Consider the following 20405-nt stretch of genomic DNA (forward strand, 5'->3'; position numbering starts at 1 on the left):
TTTGATAGGAGGGATGATAGAGGCGTTCAAAATCATGACGATCTGGACAGAGTCGATGGGGAAAACAGTTCGCTGTGTCTGAGATGTAGAGAGGTTTCGAAATTCATGATCCTATCCTATCAGGGGTAATTGGATCGAGATTGGGGTTGATTGTATCGAGATTGCGGGTGATTGTATCGAGATTGGGGGTGATTGTATCGAGATCGGGGGTGATTGTATCGAGATCGGGGGTGATTGTATCGAGATTGTGGTGAATGTATCCAGATTGTTGGTGCTTATATCGGGGCCTTGGCCTTATTGGAAACCTGGACGTGGTTGGCACCTTCCCTGTGAATGAAGCCTCTACTTCTCCCTCTCCTACCCCCTCAGCCGAGCCTGTCATGGCGCTAGCCTGGCACTTATAACCATATCGCACCTTGAGGTGTCCTTTCACTTCTCTCGCACTTTCTCTTTCTTAGGCAACCTCACTGTGTTCCTCCCTCTCATCCAAAATCCCCCTTCGCCAGCGCTCTCCACGCTATCATCAACATATTGGCAACTAGATATCTTCGCTGCTGCTCTCCCTCTGCCACGGCAGCCTGTGACTACTGGCCTCCCGTGACTGCATCTCTAATTCCTCGGATTCTCTTTCCTCTGTACTCGCTGCCCGCTTACTCTCCCTGAACCTCATTCTCGATGGAAAGTTACCAATCTATTTCGCAGTCACTCTCTTAGGCCATTTCGATGTCCTGCACTCTCTTAAAACCATTATTTTGCTCACGCCGGCCACTGCCCCGGTACTTCTCCCACCTCTGCTTAACTCTGAGGGACACAGGCCTGAAAGGATACGGTGAGTAACTTGTTGAGATGTCCACTGCCAGGATTTGTTGGAGCACGTGAAACAATGTAAGTTCGCTCCCTCATCGAATGAAACCATTCACTATTCCAGGACCATGCTGGGATGCACAGATAGCCCAGGGATTCCATCAACTAATCCGTACCTTATTCTGAAACACTCTCGCCGGCCGACACACTCACCCCCAACAACAAGTGCGAGGAGCTGATTGAACTCTTTGTCATTCGGCTTTGGACTGGCCAATGAGCTGCCTCTTCCAGTGTGATCATATTCTGCTATTTCGCTGTCAGATAGCGGCCACCTTTATTCTGCTGTTATCACCTACTCGGGGCTAATGCTTCCTGCCGCAAAGCCACAAAGCATTCGCCTAGAGTATGTGATAACAACAGAATAAAGGTGGGCGCTGTCTGAGAGCAAAATAGCAGAATGTGTTAGCGCTGGCAGAGGCGGCTCATTGGACAGTCCGAAACCCAATGACAGAGAGTTCCATCAGCTCCTCGCATTTGTTGTTGGGGGTGAGTTTGGAGGCAGGCTAGAGTTTTTCAGAACAGGTTATGGGTGAGTGAAAGGAAGAGTCTCGTTGTCCTGTGTTCAATGACACCATATACATTCAATCTGCCCCGCTATCTAACTTATCCCTCACCTCCTTAGCCCCAGCTGTCCTTCTGTCCCTTTTGTTAAACAGCACAGAGCCCATAACACCCCTATCTCTCTCCTCTGTTCGGAAGAAGACTCATTTTCGGCTCTGAAAAGCACCTGCTTCTCTCTCCACTGCTGCTGCCGGTTCTGACGAGTTGTTCAGCTCTTTCTGTTATAATTTCAGCTTCCAAGGGCTAAATTGTTATCACCCTCTTTCTGTCCACCAACACTTCTTTAGGCCTATTTGTTCTGAACATTGTGTGCATGTGCAGTCCAGCAGGGGGATGCAGGAGTTGCTGTCAGTGACTCTCCATGGAGGGCGCTGTTGACCTGCTCCAAGAACCGAGGAACTCATCAAGTCCATGTACACCGCCTCCTCTTCCCTGGGGTCCTGTTCCCACGAAATTGCTGAACACCCAACTTCCCATCCTGGCTCCCTGGTCAGTCAATGTTGCTCAGGGTTCACTCCTGAGGCACCACCTTCCGTTTCAAACCTGTTTAGTCATGTCACTTCTCGAGAAAATGTCGAGATAATGAACTCTCTGCACCTGAAAGACACCGCTACCATTTCCAATCTCCCTCTCCTCTCCAAAATCCCTGAATGTATTTCCGTCTTCAAAACTTTTATCCGTAATTTCCCGAGCTTCATGTTTGTAATTCTCCACGTCCGATTCAGCCTTTGATATCCATTCGAAAAGAGGCCATTGCATATTCACCAGCGACTTCATACGTGGCAGTGACAAGTGTAAACGATGCAAAATTAACTTTATGACTGGAAAATGGCTGATACATGGAATCTCTTCATAGAATAGGCATATTAAAAGAAAAAAAAAGTCTTGGACAATTCTCAGCAGACCTAGCATCATCTGTGCGGTTAGAAACAGAATTTACATTTCACCTTCAATATGACGTTTCTTCTGAAATCAGGAGTGGTGGAATTTTGTGGGTTTTCGGCCGTTGGAGGCAAGGTGAGGTGGAAGGTTGAATAGGGAAAAGAGGGTCATGGATTGATTAGAGGGCTGGGGACACTAAATTACAAAGATGCCATGGAAAAAATGGGAAAGAGAGGGGGAATGGTCTGGGTGAAGGTTCAAAGCATTGGTGCAGAGCAGGTGTTAATGCTGCTTAAAGGTCAGCGCTGTCTGAAAGCAAAATAGCAGAATGTGTTAATAGGAGAATAAAGGTCAGAACTGCCTGAAAGCAAAACATCAGATAATGACATAGACTGACAATCTGGGAAAATAATACAAATAGAGAATAGAGTTCATGGTCTGAAGATGTTGAATTCAGTTTTGAGTCCATAATGCTGGAAGACGCCAAATTGGAAGATGAGGTTCTTTTCCCACTGCTTTGTTGGGCTTCACTTGAACATTGAATCAGGCCGAGGACTGAAATGTGAGCATGAGAGCAAGAGGCTGGACTGGTATAGAAACCGGGGATGGGCCTTGTTTGTGGACTGAGCAGAGATGTTCTACAAAGTGATCACCCAGCCTGTGTTGAGTCTTCCCAAAGTAGAGGAGTCCACACTGTCAGCAGCGAATGCAATGGACTAATTTTCTATTTCCTTTGTTCTTTCATGGGATGTGGGTGTCAATGGCAGGATGTGCCTTTGTTACCCATCCCTAATTGCCCTTGAGCTGAGTGACTTGCTGGGCCCTTTCAGAGGACAGTTAAGAGTCAACCACATACCTATGTGAGGAAAGTCACAAGTAAGGCAGGCCTGATAAGGATGAAGGTTTTCCTTCCCTGTAGGGTGTTACTGAACCAGATGGGTTTTTACTCAAATCGATGGCGGTTTCATGGTCACCGTTACTGGGAGATGAGTTTTCAATTCCACATTTTGGTACCTAAATTTCGACTTGAATCCGTGTCCCCAGTGGATGAACCTGACGCTCAACCTTATAATGTAACCACATTACAACTCTTACCCTTCGTGAGTGCAAGAGGAACAAGTAAGTAGTTGCTTCAGCTGAAAGGAGTATTTTTCCTTAATTGTAAAACATTTTCGGACGATGAAATTGCCTGTAACTACACAGAAATAGAAATACCTGGAAAATCTCAGTAGGTCTGACAGCATCTGCAGAGCGGAATACAGTTCACATTTCGAGTCCATAAAACACTTCATCAGAACTGAGGAAAATAGAAATGAGGTGAAATATAAGCTGTTTAAGGGGGTGGGACAGGTAGAGCTGGAAAGAAGACCAGTGATAGGTGGAGGCAAAGAAGAGATTGCCAAAGATTTCATAGACAAAAGGACAAAGGGGTGTCGGCAGTCTCCATTTGTGCTTGTTTATGTACAACATTTTCGCATGTGGTGATGAGGCTCAGTGATGGAATGCATGTTTTGCATGGTCCCGGGTTAAATCCCCGGCATTTGCACTTTTAAATGCAGAGGTGCACAGCTTCTCACCTTCACACACACAGGCATGGTAAACTCGCTTCATATGCGCAGAAAGCGATCATTCGCCAGCTTCCAAATTCATTGACGGATGCGCCACCAAGGTGCAGACAAAGTGGAACAAATAAAGATGGTCATGAATTGGTTAGAGGGCTGTGGAGATGAAAGTACAAAGACGCAATTGAACAAAAGACAAAGAGAGGGGGAATGGTAATAGTAAAGGAAAAAAAGAACATTGGTCTAGAGAAGGTGTTAATAGCATATTGAAGATCAGCGCTGTCTGAAAGCAAAATAGCAGATTGTGTTAAATGCAGAATAAAGGTCAGTGCTGCCTGTAAACAAAACAAGAGAACAAGTTATAGACTGACAATCGAGGAAAATAATACTAATAGGGGACAGAGTTGATCATCTGAAGATGTTGAGCTCAGTGTTGGGTCCATAAGGTTGGAAGACGCCTAATTGGAAGATGAGGTTCTTTTCCCACAGCATTGTTGGGCTTTATTGGAACATTGCATCAAGCGGAGGACTGAAATGTGAGCATAAGAGCAAGATACTGGACTGGAATAGCAACCCGGGCGGGGCCATGTTTGTGAACTGAGCAGAGATGTTCTACAAAGTGGTCACCCAGCCTGTGTTGAGTCTTCCCAAAGTAGAGGAGTCCACACTGCCAGCAGCGAATGAAATGGGCTAATTTTATATTTCGTTTGATCTGTCATGGGATATGGATTTCACTGGCAAGTCCTGCTTTTGTTACCCAACCCTAATTGCCCTTGAACTGAGTGAGTTGCTGGACCCTTTCTAAGGGCAGTTAAGAGTCAATCACATACCGATGTGTGGAAAGTCATAAGTCGGCCAGGCCTGATATGGATGAAATTTTCCTTCCCTGAAGGATGGTAGAGGTACAAATAAATCGCTGTCTCACTTGTCAGAAGTCATTTTACGCAATAGTAGAACGGGCTCGAAAGGTGAAATGGCCTTTAACATTCGCATGTGTGAGGTCCCGAGTTCGATCCCTGCTATCTACCCTTCACCTTCTGAATGCAGCGGTGCACAGCTTCTCAGCTTTATACACACAGAAATGTAAACTCACTTCAAACATGCAGAAAGTGAATTCAATGAACGGTGCACCATCTGTCAGAATGGCTTCAAAATAGAACTGTTCACACAAGCAACCTGTGGTTGTTCATTGAGACAACCATGAGGGCCAGCAGCCACTGGTTTGTGCCATCAGTCTTTTGTGTCTCAGGACAGTCAGAGCGTCACTCGGCTCAGGGCGAAATGACCTTTGCCTACACGTATGTATTTGTGCTTGTTTACGTCAGTGTGGGTGGTATGTGGGGATTTAGCTCAGTGGTAGAGCGCATGCTTCGCATGTATGAGGTCTCGGGTTCGATCCCCGACATCTCCACTTTACATTTTGGATGCAGCAGTTCAGTGCACAGCTTCTGACCTTTGCACACAAAGACATGGCAATCTCGCTTCATACGTGCGGAAAACGAACATCCTCCAGCAACCGAATTCAATAAAGGGTGCGCCATTTATTGGAATGGCTTCCAAACAGAGCTGTTCACAGAACCAAAACCTAACCTGTGGTTGTTCATTGAGACAAACATGATAGACATGACCAAAACAGTGCTTTTGGTTGTTGATTGACTCAACAATGAGGGCCCACAGACACACAATAGACATTTGAGCCGTCAGTTTTATGTGTGTTTGGCGACTCACGACAGTCACTCAGAGCACTCGTTCAGGAGAGTCCAAGTCCTCAGTTACCGGGGTGTTTGTGGATCCCTCCAGCTCAGGGAGTAACTTAACCAGAGTATGGTGTCCCATTCTGGTTAGGGCGCTTTAGAAAGGATGTGAAGTTTTCAGTATGTTTTACATTGAGGTTATAACCAGGGGCGCTCCAGAGACAAGGGGCTTCAAATCCGAGGTGGCAGTGCAGAGTCTGTGGCTTTCCCTCTTCGAGGAGAGAATGTTGACAGGAGGTTTGACAGAGGTGTTCAAAATCATGAGTGGTCTAGATAGTGTCGATGGGTCGAATCAGTTCCCAGTGTTTGAGATGTCGGGTGGTTTCGACATTCGTGAACTTGTTGGGGGTGATTGTATCGAGATTGGGAGTGATCGTACCGAGATTGGGGGTGATTGTAACAAGATTGGTAGTGATTGTATCGAGAATTGGGGGTAATAGTATCGAGGTTGGGGGTGATTTTATCGAGATTGTGGTGATTGTTTCGAGATTGTTTGTGATTGTACCAAGATTGGGAGTGATTACATCGAGATTCGGGGTGATTCTATCGAGATTGTGATGATTGTACCGAGGCCTTGGTCTTGATGGGAAGCTGACATGGGTGAGTGGCACCTTCCCTGTGAATGATGCCTCCACTTCTCCCCCACCCATCCACCCAGCCCAGCCTGCCAAGGCGCCAGCCTGGCACTTATAACCACATCGCACCTTGGTGTGTTCTTTCACTTCTTTTTCACTTTCTCCTTCTTTGGCAAACTCTCTGTGCTCCTGCCCTCACATCCAAAACCCCCCTTCGTCAGCCCTCACCAAATTAACATTAAATCGTTGGCGCCTAGATATCTTCACTGCTGCTCTCCCTCAGCCCCTGCAATGTGTGACTTCTCGCCTCCCGTGACTGCACCTCCAGTGCCTCGTATCCTGTCTCCTCTGTGCTCGCTGCCCGCTTACCCTCCCTGAACACCTCTCTGGATGGAATGGTACCAATCAGTTTCGCAGTCAGTCTCTTGGTCTTGCCATCTTCAATGTCCTGCTCTCTGTTAAAGCAATGACTCTTCTCAAGCCGGATACCGCCGCAGTACAACCCATTTCTCTGCTTAACTCCAAGCGACAAAGATCTGAAAGGATATGTTGTGTAACCGGTTGAGATGTCCACGTCCAGGGTGTGTCTGGAACATGCGAAAGAATGCATCGAATGAAACCATGCACTATTCCAGGAGCATGCTGGGACACAGAGATAGCACTGGGCTTCCATTCATTAATAAGACACCTTATCCTGAAACACTCTCGCCTGCCTCCACACTCAACTCCAACAATAAGTGCGATGAGCTGATGGAACTCTTTGTCACTAAGCTTGGGTCTCGCCAATGAGCTGCCTCTTCCAGTACTAACACATTCTGCTCTTTTGCTCTAAAACAGCGCCCACCTTTATTCTGCTATTATCACCTAATCTAGGCAAATGTTTTGTGCCTTTAATAGAATCATTGGCATTCATTTTGTCTTGTTTTCAATGACACCTTTTTCATTCAGTCTGCCCCGCTATCTATCTTATCCCTCACCTCCTTAGCCGCAGTCGTGCTTCTGCCCTTCTTTTCAACAGCAGAGAACCCATCACTGCCCTATCTCTCTTCTCTGTTCCGAAGATGACTCATTTCCGGCTCTGAAACCACCTGCTCCTCTCTCCACTGGTGCTGCCGGCTCTGACGTGTTTTCCAGCTCTTTCTGTTTTCGTTTCAGCTACCAAGGGCTAAATATTTTTTACACTCTTTCTATCCGCCAATACTTCTTTAGGCCTATCATTTCCAAAGCATTTGTACATTTGCAGTCAGACAGGGGATTGCAGGAGGTGCTGTCAGTGACTCTCCAGGGAGGGCGCTGTTGAGCTGCTCCGAATACCAGGGAACTCTTCCTGTCCATGAGCCCCGCCTCCTCTTCCCTGAGTTCTGTTCCCACTAAACTGCTGACCACCCAACTGCCCACGCTGGCTCCCAAGTCAGTCTATATCTTTCACGTTTCTCTCCTGAGGCACCATCCTCCGTTACAAACTTGTTTAGTCATGTCACTTCCAAAACAATGTAGAGATAATGAACTCTCTGCACCTGCAAGACACCGCTCCCATTTCCAATCTCCCTCTCCTCTGCAAAGTTCTTGAAATCGCTGCCGCCTTTAAAAGCTTTGTCTATAATTTCCCGAGCTCCATGTTTCAAATTCTCCATGTGGGATGCAGCCCTTGTTACCCAATCAAAAAGAGGCCATTGCAAATTCATAAGCGACTCCATGCGTGGCAGTGACAAGGGTAAACGGTGCACAATTACCTTTATAACTGGGAAATGGCAGATACATGGCATTTCTTCACAGCACAGACACTTAACGGCAGAAATAAAAATAAAACAGAAAGTAATTGAAAAGCTCAGCAAGTCTGTCTGCAACAGTGGAGAGAGAAAGATAGTTAACATTTCACCTTCAATATGAATCTTCTTCGGAATTGATAAGAGGGAGAATGTTCTGGCTTTTCGGCTGTTGAGAACAAGGTGTTGGCAATGTGGAGGAAATAAAGAGGGACATGAAATGGTTAGAGGGCTGTGAAGGTTAAATTGCAAAGACAACACGGAACAAAGGAGAGGGGAAATCGTTGTTGTAAAGGAAGAAAGCATTGGTCCAGAGCAGATGTAAATAGCAGATTAAAGGTCAGCGCTGTCTGAAGGCAAAATATGAGAAAATGATATAGACAGACAATTGGGGAAAATAATACGAATAGAGGACAGAGTTGATGGTCCCAAGATGTTGAGCTCAATGTTGAGTCCACAAGGCTGGAAGACGCCTAACTGGAAGATGAGGCTCTTACCCCCCAGCTTGTATTGGGCTTCACTGGAACATTGCAGGAGTCCGAGGGCAGAAATGAGAGCACGAGAGCAAGATGCTGAACTGGAATTGCAAGCGACCAGAAGGCCGGAATCATGCTTGTGTGGATGAGCAGAGAAGTTCCGCAAAGCCTGTGCTGAGTCTTCCCAAAGTTTCCACACTTTCAGCATCGAATACAATGAGCGTAATTTATATTTATTTTGTTCTTTTATGGGATGTGGGCGTCACTGGCAAGACCTGCTTTTGTTACCCATCCCTAATTGCCCTTGAACTGAGTGACTAGTTGGGCCATTTCAGAGGGCAGTTAAGAGTCATCCACATACCAATGTGTGGAAAGTCACAACTAGGCTTGGCCTAATAAGGATGAAGGTTTTCCTTCCCTGAAGGATTTAAGTGAACTAGATGGGTTTTTACAACAATCGATGGCCGTTTCATGGTCACCGTCACTTGGGGGCGAGTTTTCAATTCCACATTTGGGTACTTAAATCTCGATTTGAATCCGTGTCCCCATTGGATGAGCCTGGAATTGAACAATACCAATCCAACCACATTACCACTTTCACAGATCGTGAACGAAAGAAGTACTAGTAAATCGCTGCTTCAGCTGGAAGGAGTGTTTTTAGTTTGCAGTAGAACAGACTCAAAGAGCGAAATGAGCTTTTCCTACACGTGTGTATTTGTGTTTTTTTATGTCCGCCCATATGGTATGTGGGGATGTAGCTCAGTGGTAGAGTGCATGCTTCGCATGTATGAGGTCCTGGGTCCGATCCCTGGCATCACCGCTTCACATTTTGGATGCAGCAGTGCACAGCTTCTCACCTTTGGACACCAAAGACATGGCAAATTCGCTTCCTATGTGCGGAAAGTGAACAAGCGCCAGCAACCAAATTCAATGAAGGATGCACCATCTGTTGGAACGGCTTCCGAACAGAGCTGTTTACAGAACCAAAGCAGCACCTGTTGTTGATTATTGAGACAAACATGAGAGACTATAGACATAACCAAAGCACATGCGGCAAAGCACAAACAACCTTCGGTAGTCAATTGAGACAACAATGAGGGCCCACGGCCACACAATAGACACTGGTGACTCACGACACTCACTCAGAGTTTAAGCACTAGTTCAGTAGAGTTCAGGTGCTCAGCTGCACGGTGCCTGGGAGTTTGTGGATCCCTCCAGCTCGGTAAGGAACTCACCCAGAATGGATATCCCATTTTAGGCAGCACTCTTTAAGAAGAATGCGAAGGTTTCAGAATGGGTTGCACTGAGGTTATAACCAGGGGCGCTCCAGAGACAAGGGACTTCAGGTCCGCAGAGGTGTTGCCGAGTCTTGGGCTTTTCCCCTTTTAGAGGGAATGTTGAGAGGAAGTTTGACAGAGGCGTTCAAACTCATGAGAGGTCTAGAAAGAGTCGATGGGAAGAAGCAGTTCCCAGTGCTGTGATGAAGGGAGGTATTGACATCCATGAACTTATTGGGGCTGATTGCATCGAGATTGGGTTGATTGTATCGAGAATGAGGGTGATCCTATCGAAATTGGGGGTGATTTTATGGAGATTGGAGTGTTTGTATCAAGGTTGGGGGTTGACTTTCAAGATTGGGGATGATTGTATCGAGATTGGGGTGAGTGTATCGGGATTGGGGAGATTGAATCGAGATTGCGGGTGATTGTATCGGGATGGGGATGATTGTATCGAGATTGGGCTGATTATATCGAATTTTGGGGCGATTGTACCAAGATTGGACGTGTATATATCGAGACTGGGGAGATTCTATCGTTATTATGGGTGATTGTGCCGAAATTGGGATGATTGTACCGAGATGGTAGTGATTGTATCGAGGCCTTGATATTGATGGAAACCTGACATGGGTCGCTCGCAACGTTCCTGTGAATGAAGCCTTCTCCTCTCCATGCTCCATCCACACAGCCCAGCCTGTCATGGTGCCAGGCTGGCACTTATAACCACGTCGCACCTTGGTGTGTCCTTTCACTTCTCTCGCACTTTCTCCTGAGGCAACTTGACTGTCTTCCTGCCCTCTAATCCAAAATCCCTCTTCGCCAGCCCTCACCAAATTATCATCAAACCGCTGGCACCTAAATATCTTCACTTCTGCTCTCCCTCAGCCTTAGGAATGTGTGACTTCTCGCCTCCCGTGACTGAATTTCCAACTCCTCGTATTCTCTCTCCTCAGTGCCCGCTGCCATCTTACCCTCCCTGAACCCCTTTCTCGATGAATAGTAACTAATTAGATTCGCGGTCAGTCTCTTGGCCTTGCCATCTTTGATGTCCTGCTCTCTGTTAAAACCAAGACATTCCTCACGCCCGCCACTCTCCCATCTCCCATCTCCACTTAACTAAATGGGACACAGACTTGAAAGGATATGGCGAGTAACTGGTTGAGATGTTCACTGCCAGGGTGTCTCTGGAGCATGTAAAACATTATAAACTCCCTCTCTCATCGAATAGGACCATTCATTCTTACAGGACAAGACTAGGATACACAGGTAGACCCGGACATGCTTTCCCTAATTCATAACTTATTCTGAAACACTCTCGCCTGCCTCCACACTCACCTCCAAAAACAAGTGCGAAGAGCTCATGGAACTCTTTGTCATTAAGCTTGGGACTCTCCAATCATTTGCCTCTTCCAGTACTTCCGAATTCTGCTATTTTGCTTTCAGACAGTGCCCACATTAACTCTGCTATTATTACCTAATCTGGGCCACTGCTTTGTTCCTTTAAAACAATCATTAGCACTCGCTTTGCCTTGTGTTCAGTGAGATCTTTCCATTCAATCCACCGCGCCCTTTAAATTATCCCTGACCTCCTGAGACCCAGCCGCTCCCCCGCAGTTTTATTCAAAAGCACAGAGCCCATCATATCCCTATGTCTCTCTTCTGCTCGGAAGAAGACTAATATTCGACTCTAAAAACTAACTGTTTCTCTCTCCACAGATGCTGCCGGCCGTGCCGAGATTTTCAAGCTTTTTCTGTTTTTATATCAGTTTCCAAGGACTCAATATTTTCCGCCTTCTTTCTACCCATCCACATTTCTAAAGGTCTATTAGTTCCTAAGCGGGTGTTTCTTTACTGTGGTTCAGCGGGAAAGCACATGATTTGTATAGTTGAAGTGCTGGGTTCCGTCCTTAACATCTCCATGATGGCAATTTTAGACCAAAATTGGGGAGATTCTTTTCAACCATCTCATTTTTACAAGTAAAGGCTCGATAAAACCCCATGAATAAAACCCCGTCCCAAAACCCCTCGCCCCACCTGTCTCTGCCTTCCACCCAGAACGGTCTGTTATGGTTTTTGTCTGGCACTTATCACAACCTCACAACTTCCTCTGAAGAAGAGTCGTTCGGACTCGAAATATCAACTTTGTTTCTCTCTCCACAGATGCTCTCAGGCCTGCTGAGTGTTTCAAATATATTCTGTTGTTATTTCAGATTTCCAGCATCCGCAGTGTAATGCTTCTATCACCGCTTGCTCTGCCCTTTTACTTCTCTGTGGCTTTCTCGTCAATTCACAATCTCGCCTTGCTCATACCCCTCCCTCCTCATTAAACCCCCATTCCCTCCGGTCCACCAAATTACCATCAAAACCTTCTCACCGACAAATCTTCACTGCGTTTCTCCCTCAGCCTCTTCAATAGCCGCTGCTTACATTCGCGACTCCACCCGAATAATGCGTGCTCTCTCTGCTCTGAGATCACAACCCTCTTATCCACCCCCACCCCCTTGATCCCTCCCTAGATGGAAATTCCCCAACCTGATTACCCCACTGACCTTGGCACCTTTGATCTACTGGTCCCTATTCAAACCATTCCTATATCTCTCCCTGGGCACTCTGCTGGTACAGCACTCATTTCTGCTTAACTCCCAGGGACACACGCCTGAAAGTAGATCACAGACAGCTCTTTGAGGCCACCAGGTCTGTCTGAGGATTCCTATGATTAATAGATACCCCCTGACGGCCTTTCTGTTATCGAAACTTTTTTGTGTAACACCGCCCCCTTTCTCTTCCAGCTTCACCTCAAGCAACAAGGGCGTGGAGCTCCTAGACTAGATGGCAATAAGATTGAGAGCATAACTCCAGCTATTGCGCCCCTCCATTTGTATTTAGCCATTGTTGGTGTGCTATGCTCACTGCCAGTGATTGGTTGAGCCTGGCTATTGTCTCACACCAAAGGAATTGTCCACCACAGAATCTCCCAGAAGTTGAGTTGATGGCATGGAGTTGACATCTGAAGCATTGTAACAGATACTGCAAATATAATTCCTCCACGCTTAGAAACCAGCGTCATCCCTGCATATCGCTAATATATATACATATATATGTATTTTTTTATATATATATATATATATATGTAACATACACTCACACACACAAACACACACACACACGTGTGTATACATACACACATACACACACACACTTGCAACTTTAGGATAAAGAAAGAGGAACTTTGCATATATATATATATATATATATATACAAAGTTCCTCCTCCTTTATCCTAAAGTTGAATTCCCATCATCCTCCTCTGATGCCAGGGAGACCCAACTTATCTTCCCTCTACTCTGTCCTCAGCAGACTGCTAAACACTCACTATCCTTCCTGGCTCCCATCTTTTGTGATATTGTTCAGCGTTTTCTATCCTCAGGGATTGTCCTTCTCTCCTTCAAAGGCGCTTCTAACATCCTACTTGACCCTCACCCCTTCCCCACCAAATGAACAGATGTGAAATCTACACTCCTTGAAACCAGTGACCCCCATCTCCAGTCTCCCCGTCATCTCCATCCACCATGAATATGCAGAGCCCCCAAAATCACGCATCCCCGCATCCACCGCCCCCAAAGCCTTCTCCAACATGACTGAATCTCTACGTTTCTATATTTTCAATTGGCCTTCTGCCCCTGTCAGTGCATGGAAAGGGAACAGATCAGCGTCGTTGATGAAATGACGTCTACCTGTGACAAAGATAATAAAATATCTCCACAAACTGTGACAGGGGCGGATAAATCAAAGCGTGGTATCCAAAGAGAAACTGAAACTAGAACAGGCACAGAAATTAACCGGAATTTGGGGATGTAGCTCAGTGGTAGGGCCCATGCTTTGCATGTATGAGGTCCCGGGTTCGATCCCTGGCATCTCCACTTCTACTTTTGAATGCAGTGGCGCCATTTGTATACAGTGTGCCGTTGTACACACAGACATGGTAAACTCGCTTCATATGTGCAGAAGGCGAACATTGGTCAACAACTGAATTCAATGAAGGAAGCGCCGTCTGTCGGAATTGCTTTCAAAAGAGCTGTTCACAGAAGCAAAGCCGCACCTGCGGTTCTTCCTTGAGGTTACCATGAGGATTCACAGTTTATTTTGTGGCTCACCACACTCAGAGTTCAAGCAGTCGCTAAATTGAGCCCATGTCCTCTGCTACACGGTGCCTGGGTAAGTAACCCGCAGTAAGTAAGTAACCAAGAGTATGGTGTCATTCTAGGCAGCACGCTTTAGGGAGGAGGCGAAGGTTTCAGAATAAGTTGCACTGAGGTTATAACCAGGCGCGCTCCAGGGACAAGGGACTTCAGTTCCGCGGAGGCGGTGCAGAGTCTGAGGCTCTGCGAGGAGGGAATTTTGACAGGAGGTATGATAGAGGCGTTGAAAATCAAGAAGGTCGAGGCAGAGTCGATGGGGAAAACAGTTCCCTGTGTCTGAGATGTAGAGAAGTTTCGACATTTACGATCCTATCAGGGGTGATTGTATCAAGATTTGGGGTGATTGTATCGAGATTTGGGGTGATTGTATCGAGATCGAGGGTGATTGTATCGAGATTGAGGGTGATTGTATGGAGTTTATTGGTGCTTATAACGGGGCCTTGGCCTTATTGGAAACCTGAACATGGTTGGCCCCCTCCCTGTGAATGAAGCATCTAGTTCTCTCTCTCCTTATCACTCAGCCGAGCCTGTCATGGCGCTAGCCTGGCACTTATAACCATATCGCACCTTGAGGTTTCCTTTCACTTCTCTCGCACTTTCTCTGTCTTAGGCAACCTCACTGTGTTCCTCCCTCTCATCCAAAATCCCCCTTCGACAGCGCTCTCCACGCTATCATCAACATATTGGCGACTAGATATCTTCACTGCTGCTCTCCCTCTGCCACGGCAGTGTGTGACTACTGGCCTCCCGTGACTGCATCTCTAATTCCTCGGATTCTCTTTCCTCTGTACTCGCTGCCGTCTTACCCTCCCTGAACCCCTCTCTCGATGGAAAGTTTCCAATCAGTTTCGCACTCACTCTCTAGGCCATTTCGATGTCCTGCTCTCTCTTAAAACATTTATTTTGCTCTCGCCTGCCACTGTCCCAATACAGCTCCCATCTCTGCTTAACAGTAAGAGAGACAGACGGTTTCATGGTCAACATCACTGGGGGTGAGTTTTCAATTCCACATTTTTGTATCTAAATTTCGATTTGAATCATTGTCCCCAATGGATGAGACTGGGATCAACAACACTAGTCCAACCACATTACCACTGTCACCGATCATGAGTGAAATAAGTACAAGTAAATCGCTGCTTCACCTGGAAGGAGTGCTTTCAGTTTGCAGCAGAACAGGCTGAAAGGGCGAAATGACCTTTTCCTACACGCAGGCATTTGTGCTTGTTTAGGTGCCACTGTGTCTTATGTTGGGGTGCAGTTCAGTGTTCCGGCACATCATTCGCTTGTATGAGGTCCCTGGTTCAATTCCTGGCATCTGCACTTCACATTCAGGATTCAGCAGTGCACAGCTTCTCACCTTTGAACACCAAAGACAGGGCGAATTCGCTTCAGACGTCTGGAAAGCGAACAACCGCCAGCCATGAATTCAATGATGGGTGCGCCACCTGCTGGACTGGCTGCGCACTGAACCAAAACTGAAACTGTGGTTGTACATCGAGACAACAAGTAGGGCGCACAACCGCAGCATAGGCATTTGTGCCGTGAGTCCTTTGTGTGCTTGGTGACTCACGACACTCACTCAGAGTTTAAGCACCCGTTCAGTCGAGTCCAGGTCCTCGGCTACACAATGCCTGGGTGTTTGTGGATCCCTCCAGCTCGAGGAGTAAATCAACCTGATTATGCTGTCCCATTCTGGCCAGGACTCATTAGGAAGAATGCAAAGATTTCAGACTGAGGTTATTATCAGGGGCGCTCGAGAGACAAGGGGCTTCAGATCAGTGGAGGCTGTGCAGAGTCTGGGGCTTTTCCGTTTGAGGAGGGAATGTTAATAGGGGGTATGATAGAGACGTTTAAAATCATGTGGAGTTGAGATACAGTCGATGGGGAGAAACAGATCCCTGTGTTTGAGTTGTAGGGAGGCTATAACAACGATCAATTTATTGGAAGTGATTGCATCGAGGTTGGGGGTGCTGGTATCCAGAATGGCGGTGATTGTATCGAGATTTGAAGCAATTTTATCGAGATTAGGGGAGATTATATCGAGATTGGGGAGATTGTATCGAGGCCTTGGACTTGATGGAAAACTGGACATGGGTGCGTGGCACCTTCTTTGTGAAGGAAGCCTCCACCTCACTGTCTGCAGCCCAGACTGTCATGGTGCCAGCCTGGCAGTTATAACCACATCAAACCAGCTACTTTTAGGCCAGGCCTGATAAGGATTTGTGCTTGTTTATGTTAGTGGTTTTGGCATGTGAGTGATTTCACTGAACAGGAAAACAGGCTTGAAAGTTCAAATATACTTTAACTAAACATGCATTTACCATCGTTGACATGTGGGGATGTAGCTCAGTGGTAGAGCGCATGCTTTGCATGTATGAGGTCCCGGGTTGGATCCCTGGCATCTCCACTTCCCCTTTTGAATGCAGTGGTGCCATTTGCACACAATGTGCCCTTGTGCACACAGACATGGTAAATTCTCTTCATATGTGCAGAAGGCGAACATTGGTCAACAACTGAATTCAATGAAGGAAGCGCCATCTGTCGGAATTGCTTCTAAAAGAGCTGTTGACAGAAGCAAATCCGCACCTACGGTTCTTCTTTGAGGTTGCCATGAGGATTCACAGTTTATTTTGTGGCTCACCACACTCAGAGTTCAAGCACTCGTTCAGCTGAGCACATGTCCTCTGCTACACGGTGCCTGGGTAAGTAACCCCTGGTCAGTAACTAACCCAGAGTATGGTGCCACATTCTAGACAGCACTCTTTAGGGAGGAGGCGAAGGTTTCAAAATAGGTTGCACTGAGGTTATAACCAGGCGCGCTCCAGGGAGAAGGGACTTCAGTTCCGCGGAGGCGGTGCAGAGTCTGAGGCTCTTCGAGGAGGGAATTTTGACAGGATGTATGATAGAGGCGTTCAAAATCATGAAGCTCTAGACAGAGTCGATGGGAAAAACAGTGCCCTGTGTTTGAGATGTAGAGAGGTTTCGACATTCATGATCGTATCAGGGGTGGTTGTATCGAGATTGGAGGTGATTGTATCGAGATTGGGGGTGATTGTATCGAGATCGCGGGTGATTGTATCGAGATCGAGGATGATTGTATCGAGATTGGGGGTGATTTTATCGAGTTTGTTGGTGCTTATAAAGGTGCCTTGGTCTTATTGGAATCCTGGACGTGGTTTCACCTTCCCTCTGAATGATGCCTCTACTTCTCCCTCTCCTAACCACTCAGCCGAGCCAGTCATGGCGCTAGCCTGGCACGTATAACCATATCGCTCCTTGAGGTGTCCTTTCACTTCTCTCGCACTTTCTCTTTCTTAGGCAACCTCACTGTGTTCCTCCCTCTCATCCGAAATCCCCCTTCGCCAGCGCTCTCCACGCTATTATCAATATATTGGCAACTAGATATCTTCACTGCTGCTCTCCCTCTATCACTGCAGTGTGTGACTACTGGCCTCCCGTGACTGAATCTCTAATTCCTCGGATTCTCTTTCCTCTGTACTCGCTGCCCTCTTACCCTCCCTGAACCTCATTCTCGATGGAAAGTTACCAATCAGTTTCGCAGTCACTCTCTTAGGCCATTTCGATGTCCTGTACTCTCTTAAAACCATTATTTTGCTCACGCTGGCCACTGTCCCGGTACAGCTCCCATCTCTGCTTAACTCTGAGGGACACAGGCCTGAAAGGATATGGTGAGTAACAGGTTAAGATGTCCACTGCCAGGGTTTGTTGGAGCACGTGAAACAATGTAAGCTCGTTCCCTCATCGAATGAAACCATTCCCCTTTCCAGGACCGTGCTGGGACGCACAGATAGCCCAGGGATTCCGTTCACTATTCCATACCTTATTCTGAAACACTCTCGCCGGCCGACACACTCTCCCCAGCAACAGGTGTGAGGACCTGATTGAACTCTTTGTCATTCGGCTTTGGACTGTCCAATGAGCTGCCTCTTCCAGTGTGATCATATTCTGCTATTTTGCTCTCAGACAGCGGCCACCTTTATTCTGCTGTTATCACCTACTCTGGGCGAATGTTTCCTGCCGCAAAGCCACAAAGCATTCGCCCAGAATATGTGATAACAGTAGTTAAAGGTGGGCGCTGTCTGAGAGCAAAATAGCAGATGTTTTAGCGCTGGCAGAGGCGGCTCATTGGACAGTCCCAAACCCAATGACAGAGAGTTCCATCAGCTCCTCGCACTGATTGCTGGGGGTGAGATTGGAGGCAGGCTAGAGTATTTCAGAACAGGTAATGGGTGAGTGAAAGGAAGAGTCTCGTTGTCCTCTGTTCAATGACACCTTATACATTCAATCTGCCCCGCTATCTAACTTATCCCTCACCTCCTTAGCCCCCGCTGTCCTTCTGTTCTTTTTGTTAAACAGCACAGAGCCCATCACACCCCTATCTCTCTCCTCTGTTCGGAAGAAGACTCATTTTCGGCTCTGAAAAGCACCTGCTTCTCTCTCCACTGGTGCTGCCGGTTCTGACGAGTATTTCAGCTCTTTCTGTTATAATTTCAGCTTCCAAGGGCGAAATTGTTATCACCCTCTTTCTGTCAACCAACATTTCTTTAGGCCTATTACTTCTGAACCTTGTGTGCATGTGCAGTCCAGAAGGGGGATGCAGGAGTTGCTGTCAGTGACTCTCCAGGGAGGGCGCTGTTGAGCTGCTCCAAGAACCGAGGAACTCATCCTGTCCACGAGCCCCGCCTCCTGTTCCCTGTGGTCCTGTTCCCACGAAATTGCTGAACACCCAACTTCCCATCCTGGCTCCCTGGTCAGTCAATGTTGTTCAGGGTTCTCTCCTGAGGCACCACCTTCCGTTTCAAACCTGTTTAGTCATGTCACTTCTCGAGAAAATGTGGAGATAATGAACTCTCTGCACCTGAAAGACACCGCTCCCATCTCCAATCTCCCTCTCCTCTCCCTGAATGTATTTCCGTCTTCAAAACATTTGTCCGTAATTTCCCGAGCTTCATGTTTGTAGTTCTCCACGTGGGATTCAGCCTTTGATATCCATTCGAAAAGAGGCCATTGCAAATTCACCAGCGACGTCATACGTGGCAGTGACAAGGGAAAACGATGCACAATTACCTTTATAACCGGGAAATGGCAGATACAGGCTAGTTCTTCAGAGGACAGGCACTATAAGGGTGAATTAAAAAGACAATAATAAGTGCTGGAAAAATCTCAGCAGGTCTAGCAGCATCTGTGCGATTAGAAACAGAGTTAACATTTCACCTTCAATATGACGTTTCTTCTGAAATCAGGGGTGCTGGAATTTGGTGGTTTTTCGGCCGTTGGATGGAAGGTGAGGTGGAAGGTGGAACAGTAAAAATAGGGTCATGGATTGATTAGACGTCTGGGGACATTAAATTACAAAGATGCCATGGAACAAATGGGAAAGAGAGGGGAAATGGTATGAGTAAAGGTACAAAGCATTGGTCCAGAGCAGGTGTTAATAGGAGAATAAAGGTCAGAGCTGCCTGAATGCAAAACCTGAGAAAATGATATATACTGAAAATCGGGTAAAATAATACAAATAGAGGACAGAGTTCATGGTCTGACGATGTTGAATTCAGATTTGAGTCCATAAGGCTGGAAGACGCCAGATTGGAAGATGAGGTTCTTTTCCCACAGCTTTGTTGGGCTTCACTGGAACATTGCATCAGGCCGAGGACTGAAATGTGAGCATGGGAGCAAGATGCTGGACTGGAATAGGAACCTCTGGGGCGGGGTGGGGAGAGGGGGGCCGGGGGGTGGGGGCGGGGGGAGGGGCATGTTTGTGGACTAAGCAGAGATGTTCCACAAAATGGTCACCCAGCCTGTGTTGAGTCTTCCCAAAGTAGAGGAGTGCACACTGTCAGCAGCGAATGCAAAGGACAAATTTTCTATTTCCGTTGTGCTTTCAAGGGAGGATCTGGGAGGATCAGCCTTTGTTAGCCATTCCGTGTTGCCCTTGAACTGAGTGAATTGCTGGGCCATTTCAGAGGGCAGTTACCAGTCAACCACCTACCTACGTGTGGAAAGTCACAAGTAGGCCAGGCCTGTTAAGGATGAAGGTTTTCCTTCCCAGAAGGAAGTCAGTGAACCAGGTGGTTTTTAACAATGTCGGTTTGATCCCGTGTCCCCAGTGGATGAGCCTGGGCTTCAATAATACTAGTGCAAGTACATTACCACTGTCTCACGTCGTGATTGGAAAAGGTACAAGTAAATCGTTGCTTCACCTGAAAGGAGTGATTTTACTTAATGCTAGAACAGTTACGAAGGGTGAAATGACTATTAACTACACATATGCATTTGGGCTTGTTTATGTTTGTGCTTTTGGTATGTGAGCGATTTCACTGAACAGGAGAACAGGCTTGAAAGGTCAAATACGCTTTAACTAAACATGCATTTGGCCTGGTTGGCATCTGGGGATGTAGCTCAGTGGTAGAGCGCATGCTTTGCATGTATGAGGTCCCGGGTTCGATCCCCGGCATCTCCACTTCTCCTT

General features: G+C 46.9%; 4 non-coding genes across 4 annotated transcripts; all 4 read left to right on the plus strand.

The window, feature by feature from the left end:
- The first annotated feature begins 5208 nt into the window (after positions 1-5208).
- On the plus strand, positions 5209-5280 carry trnaa-cgc (transfer RNA alanine (anticodon CGC)). The gene has a single exon. It is a non-coding gene; the product is annotated as a tRNA-Ala (tRNA).
- An 8284-nt stretch (positions 5281-13564) lies between these two features.
- trnaa-ugc (transfer RNA alanine (anticodon UGC)) lies at positions 13565-13636 on the plus strand. The gene has a single exon. It is a non-coding gene; the product is annotated as a tRNA-Ala (tRNA).
- Positions 13637-16250: 2614 nt separating this feature from the next.
- On the plus strand, positions 16251-16322 carry trnaa-ugc (transfer RNA alanine (anticodon UGC)). The gene has a single exon. It is a non-coding gene; the product is annotated as a tRNA-Ala (tRNA).
- Positions 16323-20324: 4002 nt separating this feature from the next.
- trnaa-ugc (transfer RNA alanine (anticodon UGC)) lies at positions 20325-20396 on the plus strand. The gene has a single exon. It is a non-coding gene; the product is annotated as a tRNA-Ala (tRNA).
- The last annotated feature ends 9 nt before the right edge of the window (positions 20397-20405 follow it).

The sequence above is a fragment of the Cetorhinus maximus genome, chromosome 38 (genome assembly GCF_964194155.1).
Source record: "Cetorhinus maximus chromosome 38, sCetMax3.hap1.1, whole genome shotgun sequence".
NCBI lineage: Eukaryota > Metazoa > Chordata > Chondrichthyes > Lamniformes > Cetorhinidae > Cetorhinus > Cetorhinus maximus.